Source organism: Dermacentor albipictus, chromosome 2, assembly GCF_038994185.2.
Source record: "Dermacentor albipictus isolate Rhodes 1998 colony chromosome 2, USDA_Dalb.pri_finalv2, whole genome shotgun sequence".
NCBI lineage: Eukaryota > Metazoa > Arthropoda > Arachnida > Ixodida > Ixodidae > Dermacentor > Dermacentor albipictus.
In genome coordinates this window covers 69952326-69973177 of record NC_091822.1, presented here as the reverse complement: position 1 = coordinate 69973177, position 20852 = coordinate 69952326, and the positions used below count along the sequence as shown (strand labels likewise).

General features: G+C 47.6%; 1 protein-coding gene and 1 non-coding gene across 2 annotated transcripts in view; both read right to left on the bottom strand.

Moving 5' to 3' along the window:
• The window catches only part of LOC135908222 (uncharacterized), a 55426-nt gene that overhangs the window by 6307 nt on the left and 28267 nt on the right, over positions 1-20852 (bottom strand). The window lies entirely within an intron of this gene.
• On the bottom strand, positions 14264-14335 carry TRNAA-UGC (transfer RNA alanine (anticodon UGC)). The gene has a single exon. It is a non-coding gene; the product is annotated as a tRNA-Ala (tRNA).

Here is a 20852-nt window from a genome sequence, read left to right as displayed (position 1 = left end):
AGAACAAAACCTGACAGTTACCTAATTATCCCTACGTGATTTGAATGCGAAACCATTATAAATTCGCTAAGTTACTTAAGATTAAATCTCTACCTTATTACACTTTGCTCTAATTTTTACCAACTTTAATTCCCCTCAATCCACCTTAATCCACGTTTATCCACGTTAATCCACCTTATTCTAAAGCAATGAACGGGGCTAGTTGGTGGACGTTCATGATTCTATTGTGCTTATAGTGTTACACTGACGAACATAAGTGACAAGAAGCGGACGTACGTAGCGCAAGGGATGTAGAAACCCGGTGTACTCAAAATATAATAATATTTTTAATATTCCTAATATGCGATACGCACCTGCGCGTCTTGCCCCTTATGTTCGTCACCGTAACACTAAGCGCAATACAATTCTGGACCACCTTACTTGACCTTACTCCACCTTAATACACATTAATTCATCTTTATTTAGTTCACGCTGGTGATTCTTCCTGCCACCCTTATAATTTTTACTGCTGTTTTTAATGCTTTCGCATTAAAGAAACGGTGGTGGGGAATGTTCTCTTCAATTGCTTATATGTGCGACGAAACAAGGGTGGGAAGCCCATGTTTGTTTGTTTGCTTTCCCTTTACCACAGTGCACCACAGTGCACCACAAGCACCACAGTGGGCTCATGCCCACTGTGGTGCTTTAGCCGAGCTTCAGATGAAACGATGAGAAGGCGTTTAGTTCTGACAGGAAAGCAACGAAACAACGACCCAAGTGCGGATTTCCATATCCTCGCATGTCAAAGACAGAAGTCACGGATGTTGTCTACAGTATCAGAGTTGTTCGGAATTATACATTGAGCCACAATACCTACCGCCGATAGGGACCACAGTCGACAGAGAATGGTGTATACTGAGTTTAAAGAAACCCAAGAAGTGATAGGAGAAATTCATTTTCTTCTAGATGGCTCCACCATCTACACAAATATTAAAGCATTGACCATTGCTTACGTCGTTGTTATGAGGTCTGTTTTCAGTTAGTACTAAGCCACGTGGGTATCGCAGGAAATGAAGTGGCAGACAGACTAGCTACTGTGACGCACGCATTAAAGGGACACTAAAGTGAAAAATGATTTCTTCTGCATCAATAAATTACCGTTATACAACACCAAGAACACCACTCTTACAACGATAAGACGTTTGGTAAGCCAGAAAAAGCGCAAGAACGAAATACGGGAGGCGACGACTACTTAAGTTCCCGCACCTGGAGGCTGTGACGTCTTGGATTTTGATGGCCGATTCTAGGGCCTACTAATTATATATAGTGGTACAGATTGAGTACATTGTGTTCTAAAGGAACCAAATATTCAACATGGCGAGTTTCGGGAACCTTTATTCAGCCAACGCGCCCCAATTGCGAAAACATACTTTGGAATCCCTGACATCACGCTGACGGATTTCGGCGCGAAATTCAAATACTGATATTTGGACCTTCATTTTATCATCTAATAATCAAACTATCTTTTTAAATGAATGCCTGGAGGGCTCTCAAATAATGCTTGATTAGTCTAAACTGATTTATTGCTTCGCTTTAGTGTCCCTTTAAGTATGTTGTCACCAGCCACATTTACTACATCAGACGCCAAGAATGTTTTTCAGTGAACATACGATGAACAGGCAATCTCGTTACTCCTTTATACAGTTGACCCTTTACTGGGGTTTCCATCTAGCTAAAAGATTGCCCGAACGTTCGGCACGCTCCTCGGTCGCCTACAAGTATAACTCACACTTCTCAGTCCTTGTGTCGCATCAAAGCAGAATGTATACCCACATTGTGGCTTCTCTGATAACCCAGACGCTTGAATTGATCATTTAACACATAACTCCTTCCATATTAACTTATTTTGATAGCAAAGTTCTTCAATCGTAGCAATGCCTTGATAGACAGAGGCGCGCCCTTACCACCGTTCGCGATGTTTCTATTGGACATTAGCATGATGGACTACCTATGAGTGTCATTACGTGATTTTGTCTGTTCTGCATTGTACTTCTTGATCAACGTATTGATGTCCGACTGTGTTGTCCTTTCTGGGGTGAAGTCGATGCGCAAAAATGGGCGTTGTATACTTATATGCATACTTAAAGTTCCTGTGTGGACTCATTTCTCCTGTGTGACTATAGGTGAGCTGTCCCACCTTCTGTACCGTGGTTTCGATGCTCGTGCCCATATACAGTGTGCTCATATACGTGTTCTCATAGAGACACAAACTGCGCGCTTGTGACCATAGTGCGTGTATGCATTAGTGCTGGTTGATTTCTTCTTGCTCTCTGTCTTTTTGTTATTCCTACTGAGTAATGTATTTGGGAATTTAGGAGAGCCGGCTCTAACCAGGCCTAACTTGTCATTTTGCTAGATTACATAAAAAAAGAAGACAAGAAAACATACGGCGAATAAAAAAAATGAAGACTGACATCATGTACTAAAATTTATATACAAATCGTCTTGAAACAATTTTAACTTTATCAACGGCTGAGCAAGCATCCATTTGACAGCATGCAAAAGAGAACACTTCCATGGCAAGATCACCTTCCGTGATTTCAAAATTTTACCCACACAAAGGCCCGATTTTTCTCCTTCTCTTCTTGCTACTTTTAATATGCCAATTGCCAGGCAACGTCTCGGTGTCACCGCCACGGACAACTGCAGCAACTGTAGTGAAGTAGGGGCCCTCGAACACAAGTCTTGCTCAAGTCGTTCAGCGCTTTCGACGCAGCGCGGAAAACGTTGAATCACACCGTGGGCATGAGGCGAAAGGTACCATGGTACCCGAAGTCGTGTACCTGGTCAGCAGGTTGGATGGCATAACCACGCTCCACTGACCTTTATAGCTCGATCCCTCTCGGAGGCTTCAATATGATCGACCTGCAGGTTTTCGCAGAGCCAAGACACCTCTGATTCTGTAACTTGGACATCGGGGAGTGCTCTGTTGAGTCACTCCACAGTTCCATAAACGTGTCGATAGAAGGTAGTGTAGTGTTCGCTTAGGAAACTGCAGCAAGATGTTCTGAGAAAATGTATCACGATGCACATGCCGGTATACTCTGCGGTTTGAAGTGAGCCCCAGCAAACCGCGCAAGGCTTGTGTTCGGCACAAAGCCGCAGGCTCTGGCAGCCTAAACCACCTTCGCCCCCAACTGTTTCGTCAGCCCAGAAGAAAGCTCCGTAGGCAGTGGCCAGCCTGCTCAAGAACTGTATTTGTAGGCACGCAACTCGAGCTGTACCCGTCGTGGTTGCTTAGTGGCTATGGTGTTGGGCTGCTAAGCACGAGGTCGCAGGATCAAATCCTGGTCACGCCAGCCACATTTCGATAAGGGCGAAATGCAAGAACACCCGTGTATTTAGATTTACATGCGCATTGAAGAACCCCAGGTGGTCCATATTCCCGGAGTCCCCCACTACGGCGTGCCTCGTAATGAGATCGTGATTCTGCACGTGAACACACCTAATTTTTGTTTAATGCCTGCTACATAATACACAGCCCCCGGAACGCTACAGCGAATAATAAATCTATTTTTAAACGAGAAGAGATGGAACTTCGCGACAGTATTGAAACGCTGTTCTAGTGTCTTGCGCAGATCAAACCACTTTCTTGTTGATACGTGACCAGTGGGCGAGAATTTCACCCCCAGTACCTAATACCCGCTAACCTATTCAACTTCCCAAGGAGGACCTGAAGTGAACGAGACGGATCGCATTGCCTTGGTTTTAGTCATCAGTGTAAACAGATACTTTAATTTTCCCTTGCGCGGGCAAAGAAAAACCTCTCATGGGCATTGGCTGATCCATACGGGGCAATAGCGGGTCGGAACACAAGGCAAATAGCAAAGGCGAAAGTTAGCATACACCCTTGCCTTATGCCGCGTGAAATACTGAACGGGGCACTTTGCTGGACGTTTAGAAACCGCTGTGCTTATTCACCCTTGAACAAGACCGGTATTATCGAAACCAACTCGGGAAGGAAACCAAAGCGCCAAAACACAGCAAGAAAGTAGTCGTGCGCGACGCTGTGCAAATTGCTTCGACTCAAAGCACCCGGTGATCCCGCCTCTTGTAGAGAATGTAGGCAGGTCTCGCATTAGGGATAGTGGTGATAAGGTCGATCTGCCCGGCACGCTGCAAGTTCACTGTGTGCTTATGATCGCCGGTTGAATAATTCTAAGATATCTCTCGAAAAAAAGCGGCTTCTAATTACTGTTTAACAGCTTGATAAATATTCAGGAGCTTGGCTCGGACGTGTTTCCACCCGGCTTGTGATCGCCATGAGATGACGGTTTGGATGCGAAGCACTCTTGTCGAGTGTAGCGCTGGTTTGCGATGCGTTTCCAGCTTCGAAATGAGTGAAATGAGCTACTTCTTCGCCAGACTTCGCGAGTGTCGTATTCTTGGGTGCTGTGGCAGGTCATGGTCGAGTCTCTCGAGCATGACGACGCGCCATCACTATCCTTCGCTACATGATTGGACACAGTCCTCAGATCAGGTCATCGTATTGGCACCGTTTGCTGCCCGCTTAGCAAAGCTATTTTCTTCAGAGCGATGTACGACTTATATGAGTGACATTGACGGGAGCGTCACGCAGTTTTGTGAAAGGCTGCCGCAAGTCTCCTAAAAACCTGTGCGAGCAGCTCTAAAACCCGGTTACTCGTGAGCAGCTCAAAGAAGTCGTATATATACGGCATGAATTCTGCCTCGGCTCCCGGTCCAGACGAGATATCGACGTTTTTAACACGAAAGTGTTCTCTACCTTTACCTCTACTCTTTCGCTGAACCTGACTGCAGTTTAATTCTTCCAAGTGCCGTTATCGATGCCGTCAAATTGCTATTCTTGGGCATCTTGTGGACGCTACCGAAATACCCCCCCCCCTCTCCCCCTCCAGCCCGGTCTGGGAAAAATCTGAGCTGGGAACGGCTTCCCTTTCCCAAGGTTTGCCTAAGATGTTCGGAGCTTCGTTCGGCTGCGCTCTTATTTTCGACAATTCGTATAAACTCTTGCAGTCGTAGCGAGGAAACTTACTGTTCTTCTGAAACAGGACGTTCCTTTTTCCTGGGTTTCTGAACAAGACGCCGCTCTCTCCCAGCTCACCACCCTTCTCTCTAAAGCGATCATCATGGCACACTTCGAGCCACCAGTCCCAAGCAAAGTCCGCACTGGTGCCAGCGGTTATGGCTTAGCATGATCTTGGATTGTAGAGCGAAGTGACACGGACAGGCTAGAAATATTATGGCCTAGGCACTCTGCTGATTCAACGTCCACATGGACAGGACCGTGTTATAGCTTATGCTAGCCGGCGCCTGCCTGCCTCGGAGAAAAATCACTCGATTACTGAAGGTAAGTGGGCCGCATGCGTGGAAGTTTGCAAAATTTCGCCTATAAAAATTCTGCCTACCGCTCATGGTAGTCGCCAACCACTATGCCACTCGTTGGCTCGCTTCTTTAAAAGAGAATGCTGAAACTCTATTAATGTGTTCTAAGTATACGTAAGCATACCTTCTTATTTAATTGGGCCCACCTCCAAATTTACTTGGCCCAACCCCAGATTTCAAGTTTGCCCACCTCTAAATTCAATTTGCCCTCCCCCCCCCCCCAATTTAAGTTAGTCCAGTCCCAAATTTCAAGCTTCAAGTTGGTCCACCCCCAAAGATCAGTCGGCCCACTCTCAGATTTCAACTTGGCCCCGCCCCAAATTTATGTGGGCCCACCTCCAAATTTCAAGTTGCCCTACCTACAAGTTTAATTTGCCCCCCCCCCACCCATTTTAATTTGGTCCAGTCCCAAATTTCAAGTTGGCCTACCAACAAACTTAAGATGGTCCACCCCCAAACTTCAGTTGGCCCACTCTCAGATTTCAACTTGGCCCCGTCCCCATATTTGAGTGGGCCCATCCCCAAATTTGGCCCATGTCCAAATTCGAAGTTCGACCACCCCCAATATTTAAGTTTGCGCACCCTCTAGTTTAAGTTGGCCCACCATACATTTCAAATTGGCACACCTGCAAATTTCAAATTGGCCCACTACAAAATATCAGTTCCCCACCTACACATTTCAGGTTGACCCAACCGGAAAGTTCAAGTTGGCTCACCCTAAAATTTCAGTTGGCCCACTTCTACTATAATCTTCCCCATGCATTCGCCAAAGAGCCCTGTGTATCTCTATGGCTAAATAGTTGCTTACGGTTCAGAAAGCATCTACATTTATACTACAATAAATGAATAAATGTCTTAAATTTGCAAATTGCGCAGTTTCGTGCAGATACAGGGCATTACAATTTTTGCGTGATGGGGCTGGAGTACTCACCAAAGAACGCTCACGCATTAAGGATATCCTACATGCCGACTCGCCCCCTGGGCCTTTGTACCTATGGACAAGAATACTCGTACTCGATTGCCTACAAGACAGGACGGTTGCACCATGGCACCATTTGTTTATTCCGCTTTCTTGTGGCCGACGCACGCTTCAGGTTGTGAAATGATCAAATTCGTCATTTTAGTTTCTCAGATTCAATATATGGGTGAGGGGCAGCGTTGTGATTCCTACTTGAGACTGCTTAAAGAGCGGAGTATGGTAGCGCGATTCAAAGACGGGACAAGAGAAGACACAAAGGGACACAAACAGCGCTAAGTAAAGCGCTAACTTAGCGCTGTGTTACACACACACACACACAGTGCTAGCTAGCGCTGTGTGTGAACCTTTGTGTCTTCTCTTGTCCCGTCTTTGCATCGCGCTACCATACTCCCTTTCAAGATGCATTACCAACAAGCCCACATTGCAACCCTCGTGCTTAAAGAGCGCCTCGAGTCATCACCCATAGACGCCTTCGTGCGCATGTTCACCTCAAGGACAGCATCTGTCAAGGACAGCAGCGTAATGTGTGCCCTGATTGTCCCGACTTCCTGCTGGTCGTACCAACTCGTCTATCAGTGCCCCACGGTTCTCTTCGAGCTCCACGACGCCCCAACTGCCGGTCACCTTGGTGCATGGAGGAAGGAAAAATATAGAAGGAAGCATTACGTCATGCAGCCAGCCTTGGCAAGCGAACGCTCCGTGAAGCCAGTGGGTTGGCCCAACACGTGACCTCTTGTGTCGAGATCACGGAGCCAGAATCGAAATTTGCTGAGACTTTTGGTTCCCGGTAGCTATGCCAGTAGTTTTTATTCGGCGCGGGCGTGTTCAGTTGCCCTATCGTGGCTCTGCCCGTGGAGCGGGAACACTAAAACCAACCACGCACTTTGACGTGCCTTCACGTGTTGGGCCACCACTGTCCCAGCCGATTTAAGCTTCAATCGCGTTGCGGTATGCTCCCTCCTCTTGTTTCCTTCCTCCATGCCTTGGTGTGTCTAGCACATACGACCGCGTGCGCCCCCACTTCTATTGCCCTGGCTTTGCCCGCTCAGTGCAGCGTTACGTCAGTGGCTGCGACCTCTCTCAGCGCCGCTAGAAACCGTCAACGCTCCTTGCTGATTATTTTTAGCCATCGACGTCCCAACTGAGGCCTTCTTCCGTGTCGGCTTGGACCTTCTCGGTCTTTTTCCAACATATGCTTCTGTAAATTAGTGGGTTGCCGACGCTACCGATTACACGACGCTCTGCGCAATGTCGAGCGCTTCCGACCAGCTGCGCTGCAGACGTAGTTGAATTTCTCCTCCGTGACGTGGTTTTAGTGCATGGCGCCCCGCATCAACTACTGACGGACCAAAACCATACCTTCCTTTCTTTTGGAATGTCATCAACGATAGTCTGTGCTGCTGCTCCACCCACCGCAAGCTAACCACTTTGTACCATCCACAAACTAACGGGCTTACCGAGCGCTTGAACCGGACACTCGCCGAAATGCTTTCAAGTACGTGTGGCCCGACCACTATGATTGGGAACTTGCCTTGCCATATGTGACATTCGCCTACAATTCTACACTGCATGATATTGCTGGTTAGCCCCCCTTTTATATTTTGACTGGACGTGGGCAAATTTGCCGTTTGATACGTTCCTACCTTCAGCTACAGCCTCGGCCAGTGAATATACACGCAAAGCTGCCCCTCTGACCATGCGCGTTAGCTTGCTCTTGCGGCTTTCTACTTTTAAACAAAACCAGAAGCGCCCTTACGACTGCAGTGCCGTTGCGACGCACGCTTTGCCCTTGGTATACCCTCGTCCTTCTTTGGTCCCCAAGCCGTCGCGAGGGCTTTCTCAAAAGTTGTTTTTTCGACACACAGGCCGTTATCACGTCCTTCGATAAATTACCTACGTCACGTACTCCATCGAACCCGGAAGTCTCGCTACGTCTTCTGACCTGTTGTCCCGTGACGTACTCTCCGTTTCGTGGTTGAATGCTTACTACCCTTCCTCTGAGGCGGCACCTTAGACACGCCGAGATCGCGCTTCTGCCACTAGGGCGTTCTGTTACTTGGAACTCGTAGAAGACAGCGGTCAATGGATGAAGAGGACGTGCCATGTGCTTACGTGGACTGGCTACACAGGTCTAGTCTGGCGCTGTCCCCTCTATGTCATTTCGGCAAAGAACCGGAAACCATTGATCATTTTTATTAACTTACCGCCGATTCGCAACCCAGAGAGAGAAGTACTACGAAATTCCATTCCTAAAATTAGGCATTGCTACAAACGCTGAAAACCTTCTCTCCTTTGGGGCAAATATTTAGGGTTTTAGCCACAGTAACGTATGCATGGCCGTATGCAACATCCTTGGTGACACAAGGACAATACCTTGTTAATTTACTGATTTATTAACAGCGGAGCTGTTAATAAATCAGTAAATAATTGAGCTTTCAGTTCCGCCGTGGAGCGTAACCAGAAAACTGCGCCCAGCTGCGCGCCGCCTGGCGTTGTCTAGCAACCACCTGCGAGAGCACCGAGCCACGTAACCTCCTCGCCCCCCACGCGCGTAGGGCGGAGTCGTGACCTCACAGGCGAGTGAAAGCTCGGAACATCCGGCGCGACGACACACCTCTCACCTCCTCTACCCCGTGCGTACTTCCTTCTGCCATGGGAAAACCGAAGACAGTCCGGGCGCCCGCAGAAGAAGTGGCTTACCAGGAATTAAGGGCGCCTCTACTGCTAAGCGAGAAGCAATGCGTCGCCGCCGAGCTGATCCGGAACACCACGCCGAACCTGCGGCTCCAAACGCTCGACGTCGCCGACAAAGCGATCCCGGCCTGCGACTGCTCGAAAACATCAAGCATCAAGCCCGCCGAGACAACAACATAGCAAAACCTAGCATAACCTCGCATAACCTAGAAACAACTTGGGCAGCCCTACCATAACCACGCAAAACCTAGAAACGACTAAGCCAAGCCTACCAACAACTTAGCAAAACCTAGCATAGTCTCCCAAACCTACAAACAACTTAGGCAAGCCACGAAAAATCTTGGTGATCGCGAGCTCCACAGTTGACTCCACCACTAGTGCAAGCTGCACACTTTTATTTATTATTTTACAAGACTCAAAGTTACGTTAATTTGATGATTTATTATTTATGAATTTATAAATTTCTAATTAAACTGATTAATATTTATTGCCTTCTAGCGTGTTCTTTCAAAAGCGCCCGTTTTCTTATAACCGTTTCCCGTGTAACCGCCAGCGTCATGGCCAATCCCCCATAGTGGGTCCGCGCCATGGTATAGGAAGCAAGCAAGCAAGGCTTCCGTCTTGGCTAGTGTTTGTGATACTTGTAAATGTAGCATTCAAATAGTTTATTCCTAGCTTATTTCCACGTAACAATATTATCTGCTACATTCGTCACCATTCAGGCATAAAAAAAGCAAAATAGTTTCATCACATACGCATACGTACCTGCAGGAAAAATATCAAGCTACGAACCTAGGTCACGTATTCCAACTCACATCCAATGTGATCAGGGATGACAAAGGTGATTTTCGGTGCTAGTGAGACACCTCGTGTGACTCGGATACACAGTAAACGGGCACCTGCGACTTTCAATACGGTTACCTCCGAGATGGCAATACTCGCGGCGCCGTGCCGTATTCCGAGAAGCCATGTGTGAACATTTTCAGCACCACTTGTCCTCAAGAATGCACGGCGCTTGAAGGCACGACCACATCTCTACGCATACGGAGTAAGTAGGTAGCTTCGGTAGCGTACGCTAAGCATCCATAGGAAACCGTCCCGGGGATGAGCGTAGGAAACCGTCCCGGGCATGAGTCTGTACTGGAACACTATAGATATGCTATTCCCACCACCCTTATATCGGTCGCGAGTTGGAAGCCAGCTGGAGTCTGACGTTTTCAAGCGTCTACCAAAATATCCTGTAAAAACAGCCATTAAGGATTTCTTTGTTAGGTTACATGTCGAAGTTCTACCTGTAAAAACATGGCTACGTAACAAGGGTTTCTTCGTGCCGTGGTCAACGGACTGCCCTCTCTGTCCCTATCCAGAATCGTTGCAGCACGTATTTTTGTTTTGTACAAATGCAGTACTATTTTGGCACAACATACGAATTATGTTTGACGTGCAGATATACCCAAATTGGGATAACGTAAAATATCTGACACTGGAAGATGACAAAAATAACCACAGTGCTGAAACCCTGTTATTGCTAGGTTTGTATGCAATTTGGAGATTCCGAACTGATTACGTCCTAGAACTAGAAATAGCAAAACCTGCGTGGACGCACTTTTGTGATGCTTTTGCGTATACAAGTTCACTGCTGAGCGGCGAAGATGAGTTTAGCAAGCGATGGCAGGAGTGGCAGAAGCGCCTGCAGCAAAGATGAATACTCATATAGATGTGCAATTCCCAGTGTATGGGTGTGTGTGTGTGTTAGAAAAGCTGTGAAGAAAGAACGCTTCCGTGCATGGTTCCTGCTATGTAAAAAAAAGGCAATAAAAGGAAAAACTCGTGAAAAAGAAAAAAAAGGGTGTAGCTCAGTGGTAGAGCGCTCGCTTCGCATGTGAGAAGTCCCTGGTTCAAACCCCGGCACCTCCATTTAAGGTCTCTCTTTCTTTTTGCTTTGCAGTTCCACTAGAGGCTTTTTTTATCATGCTTTCTAGAAAACGGCCACCGAATGACGAAGGAATGCGGGATTTTGCAGGCCATGCATAGCAGGAAGAGTTACATTTTAATCATTACAGAGTAGAACACTGAGCTGACCTGAAAATATAGACGTCTGAAAAAAATAAGAAGTCAATTTTAAATTAGCAAGCAGTTGTGCCACCGACGCCGACTACAGGGGGCTCGGCGACCCGAGTTACTCCCCCCACCCCTCCGGGCGATGCCGAAGAAGCCCTCCCAACATCTGTTTCCGTGTACCGATTTCTCGTTGCCAGACTTGAGTCGCCCTCATCTTCCAGCTGCCTTTTAAGCTGTCCTTTACGTCTGACTTGCTAAAATGTTCATTATACTAAATCCGTGTTGTTGGCGCGGCCGTGCTCCGGTTCCTATCAATTCGTAATTTTCCTAAATTTTTGGCAAATGTCGATAATACACGGGAAAGAGCATTATAGGAATTTAGCAAACTAACCTTCACTTTCATTCGAATGGGCAGCTCCTACCTAGAAAATAGTTATGCTGCTAAATATCCACACTGCTTCCAACATTGCTCTCCATGGTTTCACAGCTAAGGTGTTAGTGCGACTAGAAGCGTTGAAACGCGCTATATGGGTGTTTTACGGTGTCCTGTGAGAACCACATAGTGTGAGGAATGTTACCGGTAATACCTAGAAATATTTATAAAATTGTTTCGTTCATTACTAGCTACATCTTAATTCCTCATTTATCTTCATCTTTTTTTTTCCTTCTTAACGGCGCAAATGAAGAGCTCACAAAAATTACCCCGCTTGTCCGAAAGAAGCAAGCGTGGTAACAATTCTATATTTTTATATAAAAGGGGCCATTTTACGCGTCACGTTACCAAAAGCTTTACAGGCGCATTTTATACGAACCACGCAGAAAGTTCTCCGAATCTTCTAAATGAACTCTGCATGGCACAATTAAGGATAACATTCCGAGGCAATGGAAGGCACATTATGTGTGATGCGTGGCAACGCTTCAAGGGCGTCATTTAGTTACAGCCCTCGCGAAAAAAAAGCCTTCAGCAAGTCCTCAAAGCTCTTATCAGCTATCTGTCCCGGCGTCTCCAGAGAACTGTACGTCACACCAAATTTACATATTGTGAAAACAGAGGGCATGTTAAGCGTAATGTGCGGAGAAAGGTTAACGTTTCTGGAATAATTATTAGCGTTGGAAATAAATACTCAAGCCTCGTTTTCTCCTTATATTTATGTTCAATATGGAGTTCATAATCAATTTACGCGGTGCCTTCTGTGAATTAGACAAGGTACATTGTTTATATCTTGTGACTATTCGAGGGAAGGTATGGGTAAGCTGTAGGAGAAGTAAGAAGTGTGTGGGTTTATGACAGCCTTCGCAGTTAATTATGCGTCCGAGTGGTAATGAGCGTTTTCGGTGTGTTTTACGAACGGCGCAGAATTTAGCCCGCGGTCCCGAGAGCTCTGCAACTTGCGCCAAGATCGAATTTCTGAAAATGAGGAAAACGTTATCGCCAAATCAAAATGCGAAGTTAAATGCATGTTGTCAAAATACAAAATTGCCTGAGAATTTGCTTGAAAGCGCCAGTTGGTCGTTATTCGCTGTTTCCGAGTGTCCCATGATATTTGTGCACGATACCAAGTTCACAATAAGTAAATACGGTTGCCATATGTGGCACGATGTTTGAAAATGGTATAACATTTCCGGCTTAATTGCAATTATTGAAAGTAATTACTGAGCACTCGTCTTGTGTCTATTTTCATGCGTTCCACGAGGCAAGATAGGCTTCCCCGAGGACGACCTCAATCAGCTAAGCGAGTAGCTTGTTAACTATTTGGGAAAACAAGGGGGAAAACGTGTAGGCAATGCTCAGAGTGGGCGTGTCAATTCCTTTCCAGTAAATTTGCGTGCAAATTCGTGAATGTTGTGGGAAGGTTTCATGGTTGATAATTAGGCAAACTTCAATGTGTGTCCTTCAAACACAGCGCAATGTCTAGAGGAGATGTAAGAGCCAACGAGGTCAAATTTGGTGGATTGGGGCCCAGATAGGCTCTGATGATGCGCGTCGCACACGTTGTCGCAGCCAAGATAAGTTTGCGCACACCGCGTGTAGTTACCGATGCAGCTAAAGGCTACGCAGTGATTGCCTGACGACCTTGTATGAAGTGACATGGCGTAAATTTCACAAAGGACGGGCTAAAATTATCTCCAAATTGTTCCGCAGCACGCGATGGTTCCCACAAGCCAGAAAGGAGGAAAGGCTCCCGCAAGCCGCTTTCTTCCTCGCCCAATGAAAATGTCTAAACTGCTTAGATGACAATCGTAGTGCCTGGTATAGGCTCATAAAACAGAATTTTTTTCGTGCATAACCATCCGCTCTCGAGCGATTATTCTTCACCCCGGCCGCTTGTGCGATGTCACCGACACCCTGGATGAGGAGCTGGTTTGTGACGTTACACACTGACACTGCTGCTGAGTAAAGCTATAGCTGACTCGCACACGTGGGGCCTGTAATACGCGACATCACAAAGAGAAATCCCGGATTATATACAAGCTGAAGAGTACAGCCAGATAATATTTTTTTGATCGAGTAGGTATCGCAAGGTGTACGGTATCTTATAATCACGATAATTACAGTTCGAAGCGAAAATTCGGGATATTAAGGAAGGGTGCGTTGCTGGAACTTCTTTGATTGGCATTCGATATATGCCCAGCAAAGCGCCTCTCCCCCCCCTCCCGCCCCCTGCCACACGAAAACGGCTCCGAAACTCCCTCGAACAGCAGCGCTCTGTGGCTTGCACAATGTAACGTATGTCAGTCAACGGTGGGAACTGAACACATTTTTGGAGTGTTTTAATCCTTCTGAACGAATGTAAATACCAAAGAGCATTGTGAAATAGCTTTTTTTCCTTAACTTTATGCAGAGCATGACGTTTACAACAAGAATTTGGCTGACGGTAAGCGCTTCTTCCCTGTGTTTGGAACGAAACTCAAAAGGTCGAAACGCGTTTTTAAATTGGTGTTTTACCATGCTGTACGACAGCCCTCATGTAACTGCACTAGTGATTCGGTTAGTTCGCTTTACGTAACTACCCTGCACGCACTCATGCCTAACACGCAGAAATGCGTGGGCGTTGGAGAGGAAAAAAGAAAAAAGAAGAACACTGTGGAGGCACAGACGCAGCAATTGAAAAAAGAGAAATCTCGTGGAGGTGCCGGGGTTCGAACCCGGGACTTCTCACATGCAAAGCGAGCGCTCTACCTCTGAGCTACACCCCCTGGGCTTTCCACGGGTTTTGCTTATTGCAATTATTGCGTAACTGCATTTAGTTACGAAGACATGAAGCCTGCTTCGTATACGCCATGGATTGGACAACCTAATTCTTGAGCTCTGGCAGTCCGTGTGTCACTTTGTGATAATCAGCTTAACCAGTGAGTAAATCACTGCAGAAACTTGAGTAGAATCTGAGGAATGCGCAACGAAAGACGCATAATAGATGTAACCTTAAAAAATAAATACGTTGATAATTGTATTGGATTCAAACGCAAAAAACACGATGTCCTAATTAACATTAGGAGCCAGAGATGGAGCTCGGTAGCTAGTGCGATCAGCATAACCGATGGCCGCTTCTTGATTAGAATAAAACGGATGCAAAGGGGTAAAAAATGGCAGCCGACGGGGGCAGAGATCGGTCTCTCTTCTGGATGGAACAAGGCGAGCGGCACTGGCAAGCCAATCCATTCGCGGCAGCCTGGACAGAGCTGTGACCTCAAACCGCCATTTGCACCGAGTCTTGAGCGCAGTGGGTTCCGGACAAGAAGCACAGACACAAGAGCTTCTCGTGCCTAGAACAAAGTCGACCCAAGGATTAAAAGGAGACGAGTGCATCGGTAATTAACCAATGCACCAATGGGCTCGCTTAATGCGCTGTTGCACAAATTGGGCAGCGCACTGCAGCAGACACGTGAAGAGCCCAGCGTACATCGCGATGCCTCCGCGCTTTCGAAGGGCGAGGTTGCATGGCAAAATCTGCGTGGCATGGTCGACAGCAGGTCCTGTTCACGCATAGGTTGCGACATTTCCTACGATGAAGAAATATCGTCGTGCACCAGGTAAATGACGCGGTGTGGGCCGAAAGAAAGGGGACCACCAATATGGCTTTTGCCTGCTCTGTAGGCACTGTTTCTACGTTTCTCCTAAAAACGCCAGCGAATGGGAGACCATGCACGTTTCCTTGGCCGAAACGACACCTCAAGATATCAGCTTTGACGATCACGTGTCTTGCGCACGAAGGACAATGAAGTTGAGCTCGTGGACACGCACTAAGGCGGGGAACTTATCTCGCGGTCGGTAAAAAATTGACCACCGAGCGGCGTTCGTGGTATGGCCACAGCCCAATAAGCCGACACGTACGTTGCAGAAACACAGCTCTCAATTTTTCTTTTCGTTTCTTTTGTGTTTTTTTATGCAGCAACGGCGTCTGTGGTGCCTAAGCCTCCGCATGCTGTCTGACAGGTGCAACCTTGTAAGGGTCGGAGAGGCAATCGTCAGCCACTGACTGCCGGCCATTGCGGCCTGTCGTCGACACCGGGCCCGTCGAGGAGCAAACTGAGCCATGCCGTAGCGGACGCGTAGAGTGTTGAAGAAAGAAGGAGCCACCCGTGAAGAAATATGGGATCAGAATTCGCTCCAGCTGCGCTCGCTGGGGATTTTGTGTTATTAAAATCGTAGAGGCGCAAATGCAACAGCAATCGATCACTCACGATCATCAAGAGCAGTGATTTATACGAGCTGCGGGTAGTCACGTGGTTTTTTTACTGCAAAGACGATGACGCATCGTTATTCAAACAATGTCTCCTCATTTTGTCTCCTCAACTAATGGGACTAGCGTGGGTACTACACCGTAGGAGATTATTTGTGAATTAAGTGCCAGACAGACTGAAAGGTTCACTCGGTAGTTCCTGTGTCAAGGTAGTAAATAACTGCTGCTAGATTCATGAGTCGTGCAATCATCTAAGCCCAGTAATAGCTAATTTCGCAGACTGTCGACGTCATCTGTTCCCTGGGCGCAGAAATGCTTTTTTTTTTAATTCGGAAAAACTGAAGCGACTTTTTTTTCATTAACTTTCTCCAAACCATCCAATTTTTGCCCGGTACCCTACGTGCCATTTGTACAGAGGACCACCATAATCATCATCATAATCGATTATGTTCTCGAATACCTTTCTTAAAGAGCACAGTTAGCCTCGCTCCATTCCCACAGTGCCCACTCGGTGGATAAGAGACAATAATTTTTTACAGCGAAGCTGTTAGCCTCTCGGTGGTCGGTATTTTCGTGTCCGTCGGTGAGCAGAAATTATCATCGTCGGTATTGGCTCATACACCCCCCCCCCCCCCAAGCAAGCAAGAACTGCAGAAATTCTTAGAATCATCTTCTAATACATAAGCATTGCTTGGCTCAGCTGTGACTTAGTTCTTGCATAGTTTTGCTTCGCTGCTTTTCCTACCTTATGTGCGTCTACCCATGACCTTTCAGGTGGCAAAGAATGCTTACTCCCGTATTCTGAAATCCATCTAAATTTTGAGCCCATGCTTTATATAAACGACGCCTGGTGCGAACGCGCCCCAAGACGCTCATTTCGTTTCCTTCTGCGCGACAGGGGTCATTTAAATTAAGTCTTAAGCGTGGGCTTCAAGTTCATATGCATTTCTTAAGACGGAGGTTAGGCTTTAGTAGGCAACTGTCAGATTTTCTAGCCGCATCCTGGGCCTCTTCAATAAAATGGCTGTGGCTTAGGTAAGGTTAAGCCCAGGATGCGAAGCATACTAGCCTTTATTTTAGTTGTTGAAGCACTGTTTAGCCTGGTGAACTGCTGTTGCTTGGCTATATTTGGTTCGGCTAGACGAAGAAACAACTCTTGCATTACTGCTTCGCCTTCAAGAGTGGAACGCGATAGCGTTCCCGTCGACTCGCCAAGGGGTGTAAGACAATGGGCTACAGGGCAGCGACTACGCGCCCCGCATTGGACGCGGTGAGCGTCGAGCAAAGCAGCGTTCGGCGCGGCAACGAAATGTGCGCCTGAGCAAGAGACGCACGCCTTAGAAACAGCTCGTTTCTAAGGCAACACCGCATTCACTAGAGGCGCTTTTGTACCGCTTTGAAGCATCGTACTCGTGGCTCAGTGGTAGCGTCTCCGTCCCACACTCCGGAGACCCTGGTTCGATTCCCACCCAGCCCGCCTTGCAAGAGTTGAGCCAAAGCCACTTCTCCTCTGTCGTGACGTCACGGTGTCACGTGATTTCATGGTCACCGCCGCGCCTGAGGAGCTGGGTTGAGCCCTCGTAATATGCTTCGCATAAAAAGCGGCTTCTAATTACTGTTCAACAGCTTGATAAATATTCAGGCACTTGGTTCGGACGTGTTTCCACCCTGCTTGTGATCGCCAAGAGATGATGGTTTGGATGCGAAGCACTCTTGTCGAGTGTAGCCCACGTTTGCGATGCAATTCCAGCTTCAAAATGCGTGAAATGAGCTACTTCTTCGCCAGTCTTCGCCAGAGCCGTATTCATGGGTGCTGTGGCAGGTCAAGGTCGCGACTCTCTAGCACGACGACGCGCCATCACTATCATTTACATGATTCACATGATCGGACACAGTCCTCAGATCAGGTCATCGTAATGGCACCGTTTGCTGCCCGCTTAGCGAAGCTATTTTCTTCAGAGCGATGTACGACTTATATGAGTGACATTGACGCGAGCGTCACACAGTTTTGTGAAGGGCTGCCGCACGTCTCCTAAAAACCTGTGCGAGCAGCTCTACTACCCGGTCGCTCGTGAGCAGCTCAAAGAAGTCGTATATATACGGCATGAATTCTGCCTCGGCTCCCGGCCCAGACGAGATATCGACGTATTTACGATATCGACGAAATATCGACGTACTGCAGTTTAATTCTTCCAAGTGCCGTTATCGATGCCGTCAAATTGCTATTCTTGGGCATCTTGTGGACGCTACCGAAATACACCCCCCCCCCAACCCGATCTGGAAATATTCTTAGCTGGGAACGACTTCCCTCACCTAAGGTTTGCTTAAGATGTGCGGAGCTTTGTTCGGCTACGCTCTTATTTTCGGCAATTCGTAAATACTCTTACAGTCGTAGCGAGGAAACTTACTGTTCTTCTCAAACAGGACGTTCCTTTTTCCTGGGTTTCTCAACAAAGCGCCGCACTCTCCGAACTCACCACCCTTCTCTCTAAAGCGATCATCCTGGCACACTTCGAGCCACCAGTCCCAAGCAAAGTCCGCACTGGTGCCAGTGGTTATGGCATAGCATGATCTTGGATTGTAGAGCGAAGTGACATGGACAGACTAGAAATATTATGGCCTAGGCACTATGCTAACTCAACGTCCACATGGACATTACCGTGTTATAGCTTATGCTAGCCGGCTCCTGCCTGCCTCGGAGAAAAAACACTCGATTACTGAAGGTAGGTGGGCCGCATGCGTGGAAGTTTGTTCGCCCATAAAAATTCTGCCTACCGCTCATGGTAGTCCCTAACCACTATGCCCCTCGTTGGCTCGCTTCTTTAAAAGATAATGCTGAAACTCTATTAATGTTTTCTAAGTATACGTAAGCATACCTTCGTATTTAATTTGGCCCATCCCCAGATTTCAAGTTGGCCCACCTCTAAATTTAATTTGCCCCCCCCCCCCAATTTAAGTTGGTCCAGTCCCAAATTTCATGTTGGCCCACCAATAAATTTAAGTTGGTCCACCCCTAAAGATCAGTCGGCCCACTCTCAGATTTCAACTTGGCTCGCCCCAAATTTATGCGGGCCCACCTCCAAATTTCAAGTTGGCCTACCTACAAGTTTATTTGCCCCCCCCCCCATTTTATTTTGGTCCAGTCCCAAATTTCAAGTGGGCCTACCAACAAACTTAAGATGGTCCCCCTCCAAAGTTCAGTTGGCCCAATCTCAGATTTCAACTTGACCCCGTCCCCATATTTAAGTGGGCCCATCCCCAAATTCGACCCATGTCCAAATTCGAAGTTGGACCACCCCCAATTTTTAAGTTTGTGCACCATCGTGTTTAAGTTGGCCCACCATACATTTCAAATTTGCACAACTGCAAATTTCAAATTGGCCCACTTGAAAACTTCAAGTTGGCCGACCCCAAAATTTCAAATTGGCCCACTCCAAAATATCAGTTGGCCCACCTACAGATTTCAGGTTGACCCAACCGGAAATTTCAAGTTGGCTCACTCTAAAATTTCAGTTGGCCCACCTCTACTATAAGCTTCCCCATGCATTCACCAAAGAGCCCTGTGTATCTCTATGGGTAAATAGTTGCTTACGGTTTATAAAGCATCTACATTTATACTACTATAACGACTAAAAGTCTTAAATTTGCAAATTGCGCAGTTTTGTGCAGATACAAGGCATTACACTTTTCGCGTGACGTGGCTGGAGTACTCGCCAAAAAATGCTCACGCATTAAGGATATCCTACATGCCGACTCGCCCCCTGGGCCCTTGGACCTACGGACAAGAATACTCGTACTCGATTGCCTACAAGACAGGACGGTTGCACCATGGCACCATTTGTTTATTCCGCTTTCCTGTGGCCGACGCACGCTTCAGGTTGTGAAATGATCGAATTCGCCATTTTCGTTTCTCAGATTTTACACATGGGTGATGGGCAGCGATGTGATTCCTACTTGAGACTGCTTAAAGACGCCTCGAGTCATCACCCATAGACGCCTTCGTGCGCATGTTCACCTCAAGGACAGCAGCTGTCAAGGACAGCAGCGTAATGTGTGCCCTGATTGTCCCGACTTCCTGCTGGTCGTACCAACTCGTCTATCTGTTCCCCACAGTTCTCCTCGAGCTTCAAGACGCCCCAGCTGCCGGTCACCTTGGTGCATGGTGCATGGTGCATGGTCACCTTGGTGCACGCAGCCAGCCTTGGCAAGCGAATGCTCCGCGAAGCCACAGTGATGGCCCAACACGTGACCTCTTGCGCCGAGATCTCGGAGCAAGAATCGAGATTGGCTGAGACGTTTGGTTCCCGATAGCTATGCCAGTAGTTTTTATTCGGTGCGCGCGTGTTCGGTTGCCCTACCGTGGCTCTGCCTGCAGAGCGGGAACACTAAAATCAACCACGCACTTTGACGTGCGTTCACGTGTTGGGCCACCACTGGCCCAGCAGATTTCAGCTTCAATCACGCTGCGGTATGCTCCCTCCTCTTGTTTCCTTCCTCCATGCCTTGGTGTGTCTAGCACATACGACCGCGTGCGCCACCACTTCTATTGCCCTGGCCTTGCCCACTCAGTGCAGCGTTACGTCAGTGGCTGCGAGCTCCCTCAGCGCCGCTAGAAACCGTCAATGCTCCTTGCTGATTATTTGTAGCCATGGGCGTGCCAACTGAGGCCTTCTTCCGTGTCGGCTTGGACCTTCTCGGTCTTTCTCCAACATATGCTTCTGGAAATTAGTGGGTGGCCGACGCTACCGATCACACGACGCTCTGCGCAATGTTGAGCGCTTCCGACCAGCTGCGCTGCAGACGTAGCGGAATTTCTCCTCCGTGACGTGGTTTTAGTGCATGGTGCCCCGCATCAACTACTGATGGACCGAGGCCGTACCTTCCTTTCTTTTGGAATGTCATCAACGATATTCTGTGCTGCTGCTCCACCCACCGCAAGCTAACCACATTGCACCATCCGCATACTAACGCGCTTACCGAGCGCTTGAACCGGACACTCGCCGAAATGCTTTCAAGTACGTGTCGGCCGACCA